This window comes from Myxocyprinus asiaticus, chromosome 39 (genome assembly GCF_019703515.2).
Source record: "Myxocyprinus asiaticus isolate MX2 ecotype Aquarium Trade chromosome 39, UBuf_Myxa_2, whole genome shotgun sequence".
Taxonomy (NCBI): Eukaryota; Metazoa; Chordata; class Actinopteri; order Cypriniformes; family Catostomidae; genus Myxocyprinus; species Myxocyprinus asiaticus.
In genome coordinates, this window is record NC_059382.1 from 13,395,118 (window position 1) to 13,416,064 (window position 20,947).

Consider the following 20,947-nt stretch of genomic DNA (forward strand, 5'->3'; position numbering starts at 1 on the left):
CCACTCTCACTCTCTTTCTAACCCGCCCTCTCTCTCACTCTTTTTCTGTATCCACTTCTCTTTATTCCTCTTTCTCACCTGTTATTTTCTTTTTCTTTCTGCTTTCTCTCTCCCCTTTTCTCTCTCGTCTTGTCCTCACGCCTCTCTGTTTTGATCATCTGAACATCAGGATAAGCATGTTGTGATACTTCAGATAAATGCTATTTCATTTGTTATTGATCCTGATGTGATTTCAGTTACCCGTGGATTTCAGCCTCAACCAGGATGAGGACAAACCACTGAGTTTTAAGCTATAGAATCAAAAACTATTTCAAATGCATTGCTTTACTTTTATTAGGTATGTTTCCATTGCATCTTAAAGAGACGTCTGCATGGCAAATGGAGTAGTTGCTTTGAAAAAAAAATATATATATATAATAAGGCTGTAGTCACGTAACAATGCACATGAGAATTTTTTTTTTTTTCTGTGAAATACTGATCTTTTATAAGGTGAGTGTAACTATGTTCTTGTGTCTTGGATTTGATACAACTGCATGCATCAATTTTTAATAGATGTAGGTAAATTAGTTGATGTAAAATTACAATATGTTGATTGTCTACCTAAACATATATGTTAAATATGCTGCGAGTAAAGCTGTAAGTCTTTAAACTTTTCTGTGTCTCTGGTCACTATGACGTGTTGCAAATATTGAGGGATTATTAGGCTTTTCACTATGTTGCCACTGTGATTAGATTTCCTGAGTGCATTTTCACTCATGTCAGACATCATTGAAATTATATCAGAAGTACAGAAATCATTATTTTGCTAGATAATCATTATGTTTCTGATTTGGGGGTATGAAAATGCAAGACCTTTTACATGAACATAGTCATGCTGTATTGCAAGTAAGAACATTCAGTTTATTCATTTATGCTGTTGAAATTATTTATATACTGAATTGTCACTATATTCATATGTGATATAAACTTCAACATTATTTATGTTTGAACTGGCTGTATAAACATAATATTAATATGAAAAAGCACACAGAAATGTTTTTGTGATTGTGTAGTGTATTTCTAAGATTTAAAGCATTAAAGCTTAAGATATAATTAAAAATATGATTTACCCTTTACTTCAAATTTTGTATGTGCTCAGTATTGCCTAGTGCTTTAAAAGTATTTGTAAAAAATGAAAAAAAAAATAAATACAATAAAAAATTTGTAATTTGAAAAATAAATAATATGCAAAAATAAAAGTAATTTATATATTATATAGAAGTGTAATAAGTTAGTAATAAGTAATGAGTGTTTATGTTTTAATACATTATTTTGAAATATTACAACATAAATGAAATGTTTATGAAATGAAATAAATGTTTACTTTTATGCAAAACCAACAACAACAAAAAAAGGCATTTGGGTGAAAAATTCTTGCAATTTCTGTGCTTTTGTATTTCTAAAATGTACCATATATTTCTAAATGTATAAAATATATATTTACATATAATATAGAAATTTCAGTTGTGCTGTTTATTTGTAAATTTGTTAGATCATTGCTGTTTTATGGGAAATGAATAGCTTTGTATATTATTAACCACTAATCGTTTCACTGAGTGTTGTGAATATGAATTTATTTTTCTTGACCTGTTCAGTTAAATTCTGGTGAAAGATTGAGAATGCACCAAACTGGGTGTTTAAGGTTGTTTAAGAGGGATTTTTGGAGAAATTTGATTGGATGAAGCCCCGTGCAGCGTACCACACGCGCCATGTCAGTAGCTGGCGGTGAGGTCACAGAAAATGGAAGCTCAAGGTCTGAATTTAGACTGGAAATTACACTCTGTCTGATTTCATTTTACTGGCTATTGTTATAAAAATACTGGCCATTTTTACACATTAAACTACAAAAACATTAAAAGAATAATTGGTAAATCATTTCCAGTCTTTGTGTCTTGAACAGGTGCTCAGAAGCCAAAGCCTTTTTAACATTTTAAGCATGTTTTTGTGATCTGAGTATGCAGTTTTTGGTTTTCGAATATTACGATTATTTTCACTCCATTATTTAATTATTTTTAAATATAAATTTTACTGCCTTAAGGCCATAATGCATCCATAGGAGAGATGTAGGTATATTGATGTACAGAAGCTATTTCCATTTTTAAAAAAATTCCTTGTTTTTATCTTTACATTTTAGATTTGCTAAATATTTTGTATAATTAGACTCATGAAGATATGAATTAGCAAGTGTTATTATTTTTATGAAAGAAAAAAAAAATAAAAGACATATTTTATATTTAAATTAATGCCTTGTGCCCTTCAAAGTAATTTTAGGAAAAGCTCTGAAAAGCATTTGAATTGTTTAAAAAGAAAAAAAAAAAATGTATGTTCAAAGAGAGAGTACATAGCCAATGCAGTAAACAAACAGACGACAATAATTGGCCAACGTCAAATGACTTTCACCACACTGCAATTACATCACTGAGGATTTGTGGTATGCATTAATGGTCATGTCAGTTGTAATGTCCATTTTAGTGTTTTGACTTTGAAACAGCCATCAATATGTTCTTTTAGCTCGCTCGAACGTGTGACTCACAATAGACAATGAAGCCAAGACCAGCTGTGATTTTCTGTTGAGCTCACTCTATGCATTATTTATAGTCACATCAGTAGGTTATGCTGAAAGCTTGACCCTGCCGCATGACATTGTCTCCAGCACATTCACGTTCTGGTCACCAAATGATAACCCGCTCGATCTGCCAGCATTCTTGCTGCCTTGCTGTCCTCATAATACATTTTAATAGAGCTGTTATTTTAGTCTCTCTATCTCTCATTAATCTGTCTTTCTCGCATACACACAGAATTCCCTTTTTGCTGGTACAGATACATACAAATCTCTCATTTCTATAGAAATGAACAATTTAAAGGGATAGTTCAAAAAAAAAAATCCTGTCATCATTTACTTATCCTTATGTTGTTCCAAAACGATTTGTCTTTTATTCTTCTGTGGAACACAAAAGGAGATGCTAGGCAAAAAATTTGCCTCAGTCACCATTCACTTTCATTGGATGGAAAAAGAAATGCAATGAAAGTGAATGGCTACTGAAAAAGTTCCTAACATTCTGCCTTCTCTTTTTTGTGTGTTCAGGACTTCGCCCTCAGTAAACAGCACAAAAAGGTCCCTCTCTGCATTACCCGGATTAATAAAACACCAGTATCTGTTTAATTGCCTGAAAACCTATAAATGCCCTCTATTTATATGTCAAGATACAGCTTGTTGTGAAGTGTGGCTCAAACGAGTCATTCCACAAAATATGACGGTCAACACTGCCCCTGCACCCCCCAAAGGCAGGACTCCTGCTCATAAATGCAGCAAGCACCCTGACCATACACACACACACAAACTTAATTGTTTTTAAACAGGTTGAAGCACTGAAACAGACAATAAGACTTTGCTGCCCATGTTTAATAATCCAACCAAAGTTGGGGCCTGGGTAGCTCAGCTAGTATTGATGCTGACTACCACCCCTGGAGTTGGGAGTTCGAATCCAGGGCATGCTGAGTGACTCCAGCCAGGTCTCCTAAGCAACCAAATTAGCCCGGTTGCTAGGGAGGGTAGAGTCACATAGGGTAACCTCCTTGTGGTCGCTATAATGTGTGGTTCTTGCTGTCGGTGGGGCACGTGGTGAGTTGTGCGTGGATGCCGTGGAGAATAGCGTGAAGCTTCCACGCGCTGCGTCTCCGTGGTAATGCGCTCAACAAGCCACGTGATAAGATGCGCAGATTGACGGTCTCAGACACGGCGGCAACTGAGATTCGTCCTCTGCCACCCGGATTGAGGCGAGTCACTACGCCACCACAGGACTTAGAGCGCATTGTGAATTGGTCATTCCAAATTGTGGAGACAAGGGGAGAAAATAAAAAAAATAATTATAATAATCCAACCAAAGCAGTGTTGGTGTGTCACTTGCAAACACGGCTCGGCTTTAATAAAAACATTTGTCTGAGATATCTATAAAACGAGTCTTGCGAAAAAACATGTGAATAGAGCAAACAGAAGTCCAAGTAAACAAATAAAACATATGAATCCAGCACTGAAATGTTCTTAGACAATGTATAATATTTAACTTAGATATTTGAGATTATTTGACATGTTCTAACATGCAATGGGGTACAGAAATCTGAGATTGCAATTAAAGTTCTTGTCTTTTGCATTCTTTTTCAATATAATACAAAATGTTTAATTAAAATTATGTTACCAGCCAAAACAATAAAAAAAAAAAAAAAAAAAGGGCATTAATTTCAGAATGTCTTTCTTTTCTTTTCTTTTTTTTCTTTTCTTTGGTATGTCTCCCTTTTGTTTTAATGACAGCATGCACTTGAGATGACATAGGTTCCTCAAGTTTGTGCAAAACCTGGTGATCCATGTCAACCTGCATGGTTTGATAGTGTTTCAAAGAGCATCTTGTGTGCTTCAGTGGAAGCAAGAAAATCTGACCTTTTGTATAAAGGCATTAAAATGGTCAATGTCACAAATGTGTTTACATTTGATTAGTTTTGCTGAAATAGTGCAGAAACGTAACTATTTAATCTTCATTTAATGTCATAGCTTTTCTTTGTTTATTTATTTTTTATTCCACAACTTTATTTCAGTTTCAATGAAAAGATTCCAGATTTGCAATGTGCCCTTTTGGTGCCAACTGTATGATTATTGATCTTGAGAGAGTTTGAGCAGAAGAGGAATGACCTAAAGGCATGACTGGGAGAAAAGCCTGGGGAGAGAGATTGGGTTCATTCTGTCTTTTCTCTCTCCCTCTCCCTTTCTCCTGCTGCCTTTGTGTGCCATGCAGGAATGTGCTTGCTTTTCATTTCTTTCTTTGTGTCTGCCCCTCAGGCCCTAGCAGGCAGTGTCTTATGCCACAGCAGGGTCAAGCCAAACACAGAGACACATTCATGGCCACATCAAGTTTATGTGAGAATCTGGTCCTTCCCTGTCCCTGATTTCCATATGAATTGTTAAAAAAAATAGCAGTCCTGTGAGGGGGCGTTCAGTTTTAAAATGGCCTCATCCCTTTTGTTCCTTCTGAGCTGAAACACTCCTGTTAAACCCATCGAAAGCATATGTCATCATTATTGACAAAATCTTCTTTAGCCTAACCACCTGTGAACTTTGCCTTTATAAAACACCAACAGAGAGCATATATTTAGAGACACTACGAAATGGGAAATTACTCATGCCTAAATAATCAATGCATTTGACATATACACATCTAAAATGTCACGCTTTGTTGTGTAATAAGACTATCTGATAAGAAGGATTTAGTATAATGGTTACACCAATATCATGTAAACAGAGGCTTCTCATATATACTGTACAGTGTGGTTCAAAAATCTGAGTCCACTTTGAAAATATGGGATTCAAAATCTTATTTAAACCTTGAAATAAAAAGAACACTTTGGGATTTTTGACAAATTTAAAACAAAGAAATTATGTGAAGTAAAATAATAAACTGAGGATTCTGCAGCAGGTCACTAATCAAATAAGCACATTTGAGACATTGACCATGTTAACTCCCTTTACAAAAGGTACAGACTTCCTTGCATCCATTGAAGCACACAAGATGCTCTTTGGAACATTCTCAAATCATGCTGGATAACATGGATCATCAGGTTTTGCACAGACTTGTAAAATCCTTACAAGTTGCATGCTATATCATTAAAGCAAAAGGATAAGAAATATTAAGAAATTCATGTAATTTTTTTAGTTCAACTTTTCACTTAAATTGTTATGCTGATAATATAATCTGTCATTTAAAAAAATTATATAGTTAAACTTTTTTAAATTAAATTGTAAAAGTGCAAAATAGAAGCATTTTCACAAAATTTTTAGTTTGGGTAAATAAGCTATATTCAAGCCTATCACAGTTTGGGATTTCTGGACATGGAGCAGGACACATCTTGAAGGGCTGGCCAGTTTAATTACTTTCCTTTGAGCATAACACACGTGTCCAGTGACCCCGCCACACTTTCCCATGCCCTCTGATGCCCCATCCATTTAAACAGACACCCCCATTCCCTCCCATCCTCCATAGACAGATCAGCCTGGGTCATCAGACTTGACAACGACAATGTGTAAGACTTCCCTCTCTGTGTGATGTCATAGAGGTGTGCTGTCCAATAATTAGAGAGATAGATGATGATTGGACAAGGTAGTGGAGCTCAACAAATCAACCTGCTCCTACTGTCTCTTATTTAGCATATTTGCACCATGCAGTGAGTTCAAATGTTTCACCTAATGTATTACCTAATGTAATAGAAACATTTAAATAACTGTAGTAAAATCTACAACCTTGACCTTTACATGAATGTTAAAGGAATATTCCAGGTTCAATACAAGTTATGCTGAATGGACAGCATTTATGGCATAATATTGTTTACCCAAAAAATTAATATAGATTTGCCCCTCCTTTTCTTTAAAAAAGCAAAACTCGAGGTCACAGTGAGGCACAATGGATTTGAAAGGGGGCCAATTTTTGAACGTTAAAATACTCACTTTTTCAAAAGAATATCCACAAGACATAAACAATAAGCATGTTAACATGATTTATGTGTGATAAAATCACTTATTAACCTTTTCTGTGTAAAGTTATAGCAAATTTGACAACTTCTTTGCCATGATGATGTAGTCAACAAACCCTAAAATGACTGTAAAAATGACAATATAAACAACTTTACAGCTCAAATAATACATGAGTTTTAACAGAAGAATTAACGTAAGTGCTTTTATAAAATTATAAGCTTCAAATATCTGCCTTTAAACCCTCCAAAAAATTGTCCCCATTCACTTCAATTGTAAGTGCCTCACTATAATCTCAATTTTTGCTTTTTATAAAGAAAAGGAGGGACGAGTCGAAATACATTTTTGATGCCACAAATGCTGTCGATTGAGCTTTACTTTTATTGAACCTGGAATATTCCTTTAGCCAAAAATGGTTAACACTTTTTACACTGAGTTACACATATTACATTTTCCTATTAGTAATAACTATATTGTAATATGCATGTACAAGCAGATCTACGAAATTACAACACTAATACTTGTGGTTAATTAGTATTTACACAGTAATTCCAAACTTGAATACCCAGTAACACAAACACTGTTCAGAATTACCCCAAAATGCAATAATAATAATAAAAACTATTTTATTATCACCATCATACTTAAGACTTACATTTTATAATTCAAATTATTTTCATTTTATTTGTTCTGTCAGAGATTAAACAAGTTCACAAACTGTTGTAAACTACTGACTTATTTGTTAACTGAATATTGATAGATAAAAAATAAATAAATAAAAAAACACTATAAAAAAGTTATTTCTGACATGTCATGATCATATCCTATAAATCTCCGGATTATTGTATTTCAAATCTCTTAATCTTCCTCTTTAATAACTCATTTTATCTCATGTCTAACTTGTATCTGGAGGGCTCTTTTTCTGCTGAATGTGATTATATGCATCTGTTATTCATACAGCGCTCTGCTCGTGATTAAGTCGTCTCTTTGTGGACATGGATGTCCTCACTCATCAGTGTTTTTGGACTTGTGGACAGATCTTGCTGTGAAGCGAGGGTATGTCTTGCCAGCTTGACACACACATAGAAGGAGAGCATGACATCAGGGCTTTGTAATTTGGAAGATCTATTCAAGGATTACAGTGGAGAATGAGCCCCAGACTGGAGGAGGCTTATTTAACTGAAACTCTAGCTGTTTTCGCTACCATTTTCTCTCCAATAGTTTGGGAAGTGCATAGCTTGGAAGAGCTGGCATATCATACACCTCCTCTCTTAATTCTGATACTTTTAACCCTTGGGCACAAATTGAGAATACAAAAGAGGCTGTGGTCACGTGATAACATCACATGAACCCCCCCCCCCCCTTTATAAAGACTATAAAACACGGTTCTTACGAACATTCTCTAGAAACATTTACATTTATATTACAGTCCAGGAAAAGTTTGAACTGTAATGTATTTTATTGTATTGTGTTAATTTTGCCCAGGAAACTTTGTTCACAATATATATTTTGAGATTAGCTCGGTATGTAACATGATGTGCAAATTCTTGTCAACACATTTAACACATTCTGTTTTAAATATAATAAACTGTCTTTGGTAGGGTTACATAATTCAAGAGTAATTACAGTTGTCATGGTTCCAATATTTATCAATTGTATAATGACTGTAGTTATGTGATTTCCATACAATTAAAACATTACAATTCTCAACTGCCACATATCTAGAATGGCATGCATTCATTTCTTTCTTTTCAGTGTTTTTATATATATACTGTATATATGTACACAGTAAAAATATGTATGTATATTTTATTTTATCTTATTAATTTTTGTCACTTATATTAATAGATAGCATCATTAAAGTTCCTTGCATTTCTCCTCTTTAGTCAGAGACACTGAATATTAATAGACAGCATAAAACAGGCAGGCAGAATATTGCATATAATAAACCACACCAAACAGTGTTTATATACACACACACACACACACACACGTATATATAAAAAGCATTTTGTTTTTCTTTGCTGCAAAAAACACTGTAACGCACATCAATAGTGATGAGCATGAATGAATTTGCTGATTCTGACTCTCTCTTTCTCTCGCTGCAATACAGCAGAGAACATTTCCTGTGGATATCAGTGAACCATTATACACCCGAAGTGCTTCTTTTGTCTTGTCATTTCTCCAAACAAGTGTCCTGATTTTGGCAAAACACTTTGGAAATGTAATGCTTCCTTTGTATTCGTCACAGGTGTTTGTACAACATACTTGTAAAGGAGAAAAGAACATCAGCAGAAGCATGTTCTGACAATTCTGCTCTTCAAAAGTCGAAAAGTCAAAAGTTGGATTCTAGTTTAATTGAGATATCAGCCAGCAAGATTAACATAAAACTAATATTCAAAATGTAGCATGCCAGGAATGAATTTAGAACTCTGATGTTGAAATATTCCATGAATGGTAATTTCAAGTAAATGTTTAATCAGCCTTTATCTATGGCAAGTAATAAGTGATTGCAGGTAGATAAACTCACAAGGAAAGCCTCTTCTTTCCAGCAGGCACCAGGATTTCCTCATACACATTCATCTTCAACCCAAAGAACTGATTGGAGTGGAAATGAGAGTAAATTAACTGTACTTTTCTTTTCAATAAATATTGAATATAACAGAAACATCTAATCAACAACAATATAAATCTGAACTCTGTTCTCTCTTCTCACCTGTCTAATACAGCTCTTCTAAATACCATTAGTTAGGGTATATCTTAATAGAGTAAATATTAACCTAATATTTAAATATACGTTTACATATATATTTATATAAACTACAACCATTAGCCAGACATTTCTGTTATTAATTTTTCTAATATTTCTTTAATTGCCTCCCAAAAGGCTCTTGAAAAAATAACAAATGCATTCAGCAAATTAACTTTGTTTGATTCAAGAAATTCCACAATCACCAGAGGAATTTAAACAAGATTTTTCTAATCTGTCTTGATCCTCTGTGAACTCCAATTCCAATTTTCTTGATCTACACTTGACCTACTACTCCCATGCATGGCAACTCAGACCAGGAACCTCAGCTTGGCTAATTGGGTCATCATGCCAACTCGATAATGTCTTTAAAAAAGCATTCTCAAAACGGTTGCTTTTAGTCTTTAACTTAACTTTCATTAAACGCCTGCACTGTAAATAAGATTTTTCACACCCACAGCAATGTCAATCATCACCACAGTATGTGTCCGTATCTTTTTACAGTCAACTTTAAAAATGGTTTGTATGGATGATCGAAGCACTAGATAAAGATGGACACCACAACAAATGCAAGTGTTTTTGCATTTTTTTTTCTTCTCATTTATATGAAACTTGAAAGTGGAATTTTAGGTAGACTACACTATTATATAGCATATAGGACTCTAATATAAAAACATGCAACCCAGTCTCATGAAAATTCGCACATATTTTACCTGTTGGCTATTTCATATGATTTTGTACGAGTTCGTTCGTATAAATTTGTACGATTTCATCACGTGCAAATGTCTAATGCGGAAGTAAGCGTGAGTTTCACACACGAGGTGTTAAGGACATGCTTATTAATATTATTCCCATACCCAAACCCCTTATCTAAACCTAACCGATCAATAGAGTGTGTAAACATGATAGGAAGCTGTTGTGTGTGACAGAAGCAAGTAATTGTCATGTATTCAATGGAAATGATGTCCAGCGACGTCATTGGCTGTAGCGAAAGTCATATGAATTCAGTCATACAATATCATACAAATTAGCCAAATTTAGAAAAGTCGTATGAATCCTTATGATTTTGCCATGAGAGTGTGTAGAACCATGGAGTGATGAAAAGTTAATGTTGTTTGCTGTGGGCAAAGACAAAACTGGACTAGGCACATGTGCAGCTAAAAACCTCAGATACCTTATAAATGATATGTTTAACTGAACAATACATTTCAAAAAGTTGAATAAAACATTTACATTTAGCACCAAAAATACAATAAATAAAATTCTATGTATTTCAATATAAGTTTTTTATTAATTACCACATATATTACTCTTGAGAATCATTGATTACATACCTACATAAAATCTCCAAAAACAATATCGAACCAGGAACTGCTGAAAATAAATATACCCTCTTGTTTTCACTTCACGCAATAGGTAAATGACTGGAAATCCAGATCAGGCCGTGAACCTGTCTGGAATTCAAGCACAAAGCTGGCTTTTTGCCCAATTTCAGCTTCAGCTGATAAGTCACACAGAGCTTGTTTAAAGAGTCAGTACAAGCACAGAGGAAAAAAAAAAGAAAATCCCCATTATTTGGAAAAAATAAAATAAAACAATAATAATAATGTATTGGATTCCCAAAGAATCCGTCCATTCGCATGCGCACAAGCAAATAACAGCACAGACAAACTTTTCATAGAGAAGGAAGATCACACTTACCATAGTTTAGAGTAAATGGGAGTATAGCATCCTCCTTTATAACAGTCTATTCCATTTAAAGTTTTCAAATATCTACTGTCTAGACCACGCTGAAACTTGGAACTACAGAAATGAAACGACCGTCCTCTTTCCACAGCACCACAATCTATTACCCCCTCCCCTCTCCATCCGGCACCCCCTCCTACCTCATCCACGAGTGGAATAGCTTTAAGTGCCTGTCAGGCAGAAAACCGGCTTCAGCATTGTGCAGCTGTAATGTTTCCCGATCCGTTCTCCAACGACAGTGTTTTTTTACTCAAAAAAAAAAGGGTTGGAATGTAAAGGGCAAAAGATACCTCTGAAGCGAGGACTTTATAATTCTGTCTGCAGGGTCGAGTACATGAGGAGCAGGTTTAAGTTGCCAGCGCTTTTCCGACATAGTTTATAGAGCACAGAGAACGAGAGGGTTAGGAGGGGGAGGAGGCGAAGCTCTGCGAGTGAGGAAACTGCGCATATTCCCTTCCCTGCAGAAACTTCCTCCCTCTCTCATATGAGCCTCTGGCCCTTGTCTAAGCACTGGAATGCAAAGGCCATGCTTCAAGAGGCCCACTCAGTCAAGTCACTTCTCAGTGACCTCAAGTTTAACACTAACATGCGTATATACTGCACTGTGTGTGTGTGTGTGTATATATATATAATATATATATCAAAATCACTAATACTCTGAGTCCACAATTAATATTCAGCAAGTGCCAAATGTAAGTAAAAATAAAATGTTACTTTCCAGTTCTAGTAACCTTATTAGGAACTGCAACATAATACATACAGTAGTTAAAATGAATATTCAATACAAGTTAAGCTCAGTCGACATCATTTGTGGCATAATGTTGATTACCGCACAAAATAATTTCAACTCATCCCTCTTTTAAAAAAAAACAGTAAGGCAGTTACAATGGAAGTGAATGGGGTCAGTCCTTAAAAATATAAAAACACTCAGTGTTTCAAAAGTATAGCCACAAGACATAAAAATTATACGTGTTTACACAATTTTAGTGTGACAGAATCAGGGATTTACTGGCATTACGTCATTTACCAGATTACAGGGTTTTCTGGCGTATCGTCGTCATGACAATGAAGTTGTAATATTGGATATTTCTTGGACTAGGCACATGTGCAGCTAAAAACCTCAGATACCTTATAAATGATTATAAAAGTTTAACTGAACAATACGTTTCAAAAAGTGGAATATAACAATTTACATTTAGCACCAAAAATACAATAAATAAAATTCTTTGTATTTCAATATGAGTTTTTTATTAATTACCACATACATTACTCTTGAGGATCATTGATTACATACCTGACTATTCCTCGTATTAAGCCTCAAAAATAAAAATATTAGATACAAAATCATGATGTGTCTTCACATTTTGCTCCGTTTGTATTAAGAGAAAGAGAATGGCTCATCTTGCATATACTGCAAGTCAAAATGGTGCTCTGTTTGTCACTAATTTGTGGCTTGTTTCATAATTTTGATTCACTTTGACCCAGAACACATTTTTAATTAATGCACTGAACTATAAAGGAAAGTCTCAGCTTTCTAATGATGTAATAATTATTATATTGTCAAACCATTGCCAAGATACGATCATTTATATACTGATTCTTTCCTTTTTACTTTAACTCAAAGTGTGTTTCTGGGTCAAAGTGACTCAAAATACTGGAGCAGGTCACACATTCATGGGAATAACAGCTAACTGATTATATTTTTTACAGGGACAAAAATATTTTATAAAAATAATGCAAAATACAGTTTCATGGCTGGTCAGAAATATTTATGGGTTGTAGATTTTCTCAACTCACCCTCTACTGACGTGTTAAAAGAAGGTCATTTTGGACCGTTCTTCCACCATTATATTTCCAAGTGTGTATGTCTGGGGATCGGATGATATCTGTCATGTAACGAATGATCTAAACATGTAGTTTATCATATCACATGGCTCTTCTCCATTCACTATTATTTAAGTGTATGTTTTGGATGTCAAACGAGACAAGGGTCATTTTCCATATCAAATTGTAGCAGTAAAAGCAAGTTACTTGCTTTTATGTAGGTGGTGAACTCATGAAGACTTTTTCTGTCTGGTTTCACACTCACTCAATGAACAGAACATCAGTGTTGACCATAAACACAAACTTCATGCTCATATGACCAGGATACACTTCCTCTGGCCTTTTCCTTCCCCAGACTGTCTTAAGGCAATCACAAGACATGAACTGACATGAAGTCTCTCTTTTTCAAAAATAACACTATTTCTTGCAATGCACTCCTACCTCAAGATATGCAGAACTCAAGAGGGCTTTAGAGCTATCAACTGCTCAAGTCTATTCCAGACCACACACTTGCTCCAGTGCTGCTTAGCACTTAAATTAGAATCAACCTTGTCTTCACTGTGCCCTTTTCGAGAATTATTCTTGAGACTAATCAGACCCCAGGGATCTAGACCACAGTGCTGAGGGCCCAGAATAGGGTCTATTAGATGCCCATTTGGACTCAAGCCAGCAAAGCACAAATGACAAGTGGAGAAAGTGTTTGCTCCACCTATGAGGCCCTTACAGAAAAAAAAAAAAAAAAAAAAAAGAAAGAAAAAATATATGACCACACAGAACATTTTTGTGTGCTTTATTTTTTCCTAACTATGCTCATGTCTGACAAATCTGGACCTTTTTAAAATAATTGTTTTAATAATATGAATTAATAAGAAGTTAAACAGTTAAAGGGATAATTCACCCAAAAATTAAAATTATTTCATCATTTACTCAGCCTCATGTCATTCCAGATGTGTATGACTTTCTTTCTTCTGCAGAACACAATTTTACATCTGAAAGAAACATGTGGTGCCTGTTTAGTTTTACTTTCACATCTGAAAGTGAATGTGAAAGTGGAGATTTAGAGTAAAAAAGGACTTAAATGTTGTTCTATTTCAAACCCACATCTATCATATCACTTCTGAAGATATGGATTTAAACACTGGAGTCATATGGATTGCGTTTATGTTTCCTTTATGTGATTTTTGGAGCTACAAATGTCTGATCACCATTCACTTGCATTGTATGGACCTACAGAGCTGAGATATTCTTCTAAAAATCTTTGTTTGTGTTAAACAGAATAGAGAAAGTGATACACAGCTGTGATGGCATGAGTGTGAGTAAATGATGAGAGAATTTTCATTTTTGAATGAACTATCCCTTTAATGGCTAGTTTTCCTCAGTTATGCACCAATTGGATGATTTAACAAACATAATATATGAATTATGTATTCCAAAACTACTTTTTTTTTTCTGCACACAGAAAAAGATCAAAACATCAAACACCCAAACAGAATTTACCGGGAATTGAAATGTCCTACAGCCTTGAGATGTTTATGTAAGGAGGGTGAAATGCTAAAATATAAATCCTGGAGCGCTCTACCCTCATTGTGAAACATTGATAATTTCATGTCATTCTAGGCACCACCCAGTGATAAATTTGGTCCCCACCCACCAGGTGCACATGAAAAGCGAACATCATGAATTACACAATTTTTACAGGCTGTTTTGTATGGTTATTATTATGATTATTAACAGTAATAATTACATGTTGAGAAAATAAGATCTACTATATCCTGCTGTTCACCAGTTTGCAATCAGCTGCCATTTTGTCAATTTTTTTTTAATTTTTTTTTGTCTGTGGCCTTACCATTTGCATATGTTCTAGAATTGCAATGGGGTAATATTTCATGAGGTGCAGTTCACATCATAGTATTTTCAGCCACCTAGCCCACTGTAAAATGATCACAAGCATATTAAAAAATGTATGCAAAAATACTGATGACAAAGTGTCACTTTATTTCTCGGTCCTTTACGTGTCCCAAGATCAAATATAAACGTTCCAGTGTGTTTTTTAGCTTTGTTATTTTCTTTATTAAAAGAAATCTCTCTCTTTTTATGTAGGTAACCAGATTAAAACTAGATCATATATATATATATATATATATATATATATATATATATATATATATATATATATATATATATATATATATATATATACACACTATATTTCTGTACTGATATATATTTACTAAATTTCTAAAGGAATTAACAGAATTTCATCTAAATTAAAAATGACCAAAATTGTTTATAAAGCCTATGTCATCGGACGATATATATATATATATATATATATACCATTGCATTAAATATTTGGTCTGAAAAGAATCAAGCAATTGCTTTTTAACAACATTCTGCTAAAAGAGCAGTTCAAGGGTTTGAGTAACCCTATGATGACATTTCAAAGTATTTAAAAGCATTATTAACTGTTAAGTACTTGTAATAAAACTGTCATGTTCTTCAAATGGTCACATGTTTCTAGCACACAAAGACTATAAAACTAAACAAAGGTAGTTAGGGCAAAACACATTTATGAGCATCTCAACAACAACATTTATTTAGCTGGCAGACCCATCAACTTGCCAAGGCAAAGAAATTTATTGGATGTTTTGTGACAGTAAACAGCCTGTCTGTGTGAGAGAATCAAGTGTGGGTTATTTGCTGCATTTCTATGGAGGTGCTGTTTTAAAATAAAACACCACATCACTCCCGTGATTTTCTGTAACCTTGCGTTGGGAATGACCCCTGTGATAATGAGCAGTATGACACAGACACAAAGGACAAGATTTTTCTGACACTCTTAAATAATAACCAAAATCTCCACTGACATCCTGCCTTAAAGTTCCAGGTTACCTCCCATTTCTTTATCTTTATTAACAGCGGATGAAGAAATGACTACATCAGTATTATATAGCCTCCATAAATCGGATATTAAATTATCTTGTAATCACGAAATGTCTAGAGAGTGGAATAATAAAAGATTATTTGGTGATTCAGGGACTATTATGGTTGTATTTGGAAACAGTTATGTTTAACTAAGATGTTCTGTCTGCAGGCTTCTTGACCATCAAAAAACTCACAATGGGAAAAGGAAAGCCCCTTTCTTTCCACTCTCCATTCAGTTTGTTTTACAAATATGGGATTTCCCTTATTAACTGACACTTGGAAATGGAATAAATACTATCAATGCACCTACTAAATCACATGATCAAATGGGAATAATTAAATCCTTCAAACCAAACACTGTTTTTTCTCCTCCGTTTCTCCTTCATCCTTTTCTGGTTGAGAGATCAAAGGCGAGGGTTTTAGCATTCCTTTGAATAAGCTTTTAGCTTAACAACACAGGGCAATTTAGATCTCTCGGCGGCCAAGGCAAAGGCTTCCACGGATCTGTTAGCTGATATTCAAGTGCCTATTGTTGCCCTTGAACCTGATAAATTTGACAGGGCCCGAGAGAATGGACATTGTGATTGCACAAAGCCCTCCCTCAATAACCGCGGGGCTAATCTCCTTGCCTGATACCGTATTAATAACCTTTTAATTAAAACAGAAAGCGACATTGAACAAGGACTAAGCTGCTTCATGCTGGGAAGTATAACGAGAATCAATACGTATACTCACAGTAGACCGACTATACGAAAGGATGCTAAAGAAAAAAGAGGCTTCTGTGAAGTGAACAATGCCACAAAAGGCAGATAGTGAAGAACAAAAATATTTGCTTATCAAAAAATCCAAAGGGATCAAAGCAAAATCATTGCATCAAAGCATTTATTAGTGTGAAACCTTTATATTTACAAACTTTTAAAGACAGATGTTGGGTCTACAACCCTATCATGAGCTTGAATGACTTTTATGAATAATTTAGGAATACATTCTAAAATTCTTATTAACAGTTTTCTAGCATCAGCATTCTAGCAATACAATTTCACAATAGGAAGCAAGGTTTGCACTGTGGTTTTAGATGCTGCAAGACAGACTATGATGTTGACCATTGTTGTAACTCAATGATGTACATTGTGATGCAGTACTACAAACATTCAACAAAATGCCACACTTTAGGCTCTATTTTTGTGACTGCGCTAGGTGCAGCCCAATGCGCAGCGGCCACGCACAATGCCTTATCTAATTTTCGTGAGAGTGTGCAAACTATGGATGTATTAAATGATAATGAAATAGGTCAATGTGCTAAGATGTGCTAAGATAGACAACCTCTATTGTCAACGCAAAGTCTAATCTCAGTTCCTGCATTTGCAGCATAGAGATTCCACCAGCAGATGGTAATAACGTTCATGTGAAAATCTGAAAATAGTGTGGAACATCAAATTATGTCCCTGACAATCACTGTTCTAGCCATTTCATGACACAAAAATGTATGAGATTTGTGATAAACTTTCTAGAGTTCATGATTTATTTTTCAGTTATAATTATTATTGTTTATATTTACAATTGTAATAATGATCTAATTTGTATTGGTATTTTTCCACCTGTTGTCATACTGTAGAGTGATTTTTAAGTCACTGCAAAAGAGGAAGAAGTTGGAAAGGGTAAAATATTTGGATTTGAGTAGGTGGTTATATAAGATTGTTTTTTTACCACTTCATTATTTTAATTATATTTTTGTTTCATTTGAAATGTAACTTGAATGTAGAAATATTTTTTGTCTAAGCTTTTTGTGTTTCAATAAATTAATAACATTTTTAAACAAAAATCGAATGGTAGAAGTGAAGTGCATGCAAAAAGAAAAGAAAAAATAAATAAAGAAAAAAAGATCTCTCAATCCACAGCCTAACCTGGAGGGACGATACAATCACTGTTAGTTCTAGCCATGATTTGTGTGTCAGTATATCAGCTGGATTAATAATACTTACGTTCTCTATAATTTAACAGAGCCTACATTCAAGTCCTGACAAGAACCACAACCATGCATATTAAAGGAGCGCGTAACTAGAAATATACCAGACATCCAAAAAGGACACAGTTAATGCACAAAAGAACACAAGTCCATATTTCTATTCTTCCAATTCTTTGCATACTGCCCATTTACACTGCCAAATTCTTATGATTGTGCTGTCTATGTGCTTGAAAGGGAATGGACAATATAATAGGACGCTGACGGTCCAACAACTGGAGAAGAACCTCCAGCCTATTAGCGCTTTGTGCATGCTTGCATGAAAATATCAAACCTTATTGGCCAAGCCCACTGACCTTGCGCAAATGACGTATCGCATAGCGCAGTGCTTAGTGCTCTTAAATTACCCTTCGGCCCTTCAAGTCAACATTAAATAAAAATGTATTCTATTTAATTTCTTAATACAAAATCTTGGTCTTATTATGAATGATTCATTTGTGCATGTTATTCTAAAGACAAAAAAAAAAAAAAAAAAAAAACCTCAGGGGGGCCTGGGTAGCTCATCGAGTAAAGACACTGACTAACACCCCTGGAGTCACGAGTTCGAATCCATGGCATGCTGAGTGACTCCAGCCAGGTCTCCTAAGCAACCAAATTGGCCTGGTTGCTAGGGAGGGTACCGTCACATGGGGTAACCTCCTCATGGTCACTATAATGTGGTTCTTGCTCTTGGTGAGGTGTGTGGTGAGTTGTGCGTGAATGCCGCAGCGTGAAGCCTCCACACGCGCTATGTCTCCGCGGTAATGCGCTCAACAAGCCATGTGATAAGATGCGCAGATTGACTGTCTCAGACGCGGAGGCAACTGAGATTCATCCTCCGCCACCAGGATTGAGGTGAGTCACTACGCCACCACAAAGACTTAGAGCGCATTGGGAATTGGGCATACCAAATTGGGGAGAAAAGGGGAGAAAAACAAACAAAAACAAAAAAAACATCAAAATGTACACATTTTCTTCACCTTATTTTTTCAATCCCACCCCTGTAATCAAATTTCATGCAGAGACTACTTTTCACAATATAATCAATTCCCAATGGGAAACCAAGTCCCGCCCTCTCTTTTACTCATTGAATATCCCATTTCTCTCAGAAATACATCATATTTAGTCATTACAATGGGTTGCGAATGCCGTTTCACATTGACTTTAAGACTGAGATTTCAATCACCACACAATAGATCTTAAAAGCAGGTGAGTGAAAAAGAAAACAGCATAATTTATAGCCAGGAAAGGTGAAATGGCCTGATAAAGACAGGGTTCATTCTGAGTCTGCGAAACCAGCTTAGGAAAGCTGCTTGTCTCTCCTCAGCAAGTGCATGGAACGCAGGGGTCACGACCTGGTTATGAATCGCTTCAATCAGCTCCTGGTTAGGACAGGAGGGGAGGGGAGCCATGAGTGTGTTTGATCTCAGTTGGCTAGTCAAGCAGCATGGGTAAGATATCCCTCTGCTTCTTTTGCAGGTCAGGCTCTGTGGGAGCGGGGCTGAGGGCAGGTCAAGAGCGCAGGTCTATTTTTCCTCTTCAATGAGTCACCATTCTGCAACATTGTTGAGCTCCCGTAGCTTTTAGTGTTGCCCTGGTCGTATTGCACTAGAAGCATATGCATCATGCCTATTCAGCCCCTTTGGATTTTTGAATTCAACCATCAAAACATTTATTTGTATCTTTGATAAGTCCGCCTGGTCTCATAGAATCACCCTAATTTGTAAAATGATTTTTATGTGGCTTGTTGTATGTATTGCGGAAGCTTCCTGATGAAATGGACACTTAAGGCGCTACAACAACGATGTGTATTCACTTTCACACAAATCACAAGTACTCACTTTTCGCCCTGTTCCTCACACAATGCTATCTTATAACATCAAAACACTTTTAATATTCGCATTCTTGTATTCTTATGGCAATACATAACTAACTACACTTACAAGCTTGTTTGAGAGCAATAGCGTTGCACTTACGAATCCTGAAGGGCACATGTGTCAACATGTGAGCCGAAAGTGTCATAGAAGCATCACAAAATGATATGGTTTCTTCAGCAATTTAGTTTAAGTCATATTTGCATTTTATGATACCATTGGTTAGGTTTAGATTTAAGGTTTAGGGTAGACAGGTCAGATTTGCTGATTTAAAACTCAATCGAGCATTAACCTTAAAAACCTCATCTGTTTGGAGAAAATATAACTCTCTTTTAGCGCCACTCTATGGACATTCACCTTTGAACTGCTGTGATTTGTGTAAAGAAAATCATAAGGGGAAAAGTAGTTACCAAAATGTCAAATCTGCTCTTTTCCAACTGCCTTCCAGCCGGGCGCCTTCCAGTGGCCCAAACAGGGCATTAAGTATTTGGGAATTTTATTCCCAGCAAATTTGTGTGATTTAGTCAGAGTTAATTTTTATCCCTTAATAAAAAGGTTTTCGAATGATGTGGACAGGTGGGCTTCATTACACTTATCGATGATTGGGAAGGTTAAGGTAATTAAAATGAATTGTATTCCAAAATTCAACTACCTGTTACAATCTCTCCCTATAGAAGTCCTCCTCTCTTATTTCAAGCAATTTGATTGCATAGCGAAGTCCTTCATTTGGAATGGTAAGCGTGCCAGGTTAAACTTCAATAAGTTACATAGGCCGATTGACAAAGGTGGGTTAGGCCTACCCAAGATTTTGTTTTATTATTATGCATTCGGTCTCAGACATTTGGCTCATTGGTCGCTTCCACCTGAGAGAGCCCCTCCCTGGTTTTGTACTGAAAAGGAAGCTCTTGCCCCATCTCGCCTCTGCATAGCCTTTCAATCAAATTAATTGGAGAAATTAAGTCACACCCCGTTATTTTGCATTTACACTCGATATGGACAAAAGTGTCCAGAGTGTTTAATTCGGATATTTATTTAAACGTAGCCTCGAGCATATGGCAGAACCCTAAACTATGCATTAATAAGTACCCTTTCTGTTGGTCAGATTGGATTGTGAGGGGGGTTAATACACTCGGTGACCTATATGAGAGTGGAGTATTGAGACCTTTTGTAAATTTGGTTCAAAATTTTGGGATTCATAGATCTCAAGTATTTACAGTAGTTCTGCCCCAAACTCACGGAACTGGATTAGTCAATAAGTGTGTATATATGCACTT

General features: G+C 35.4%; 1 protein-coding gene across 1 annotated transcript in view; it reads right to left on the reverse strand.

Moving 5' to 3' along the window:
- The window catches only part of LOC127429784 (arsenite methyltransferase-like), a 57,491-nt gene that overhangs the window by 24,273 nt on the left and 12,271 nt on the right, over window positions 1-20,947 (reverse strand). The window contains exons 1-2 of the transcript XR_007895339.1: window positions 11,004-11,500; window positions 9,084-9,151 (exon numbers count right to left, since the gene is read on the reverse strand). The gene's annotated coding sequence lies outside the window, so the exon portion shown is untranslated. Of the gene's footprint in view, window positions 1-9,083; window positions 9,152-11,003 lie in introns of the transcript that reaches the window.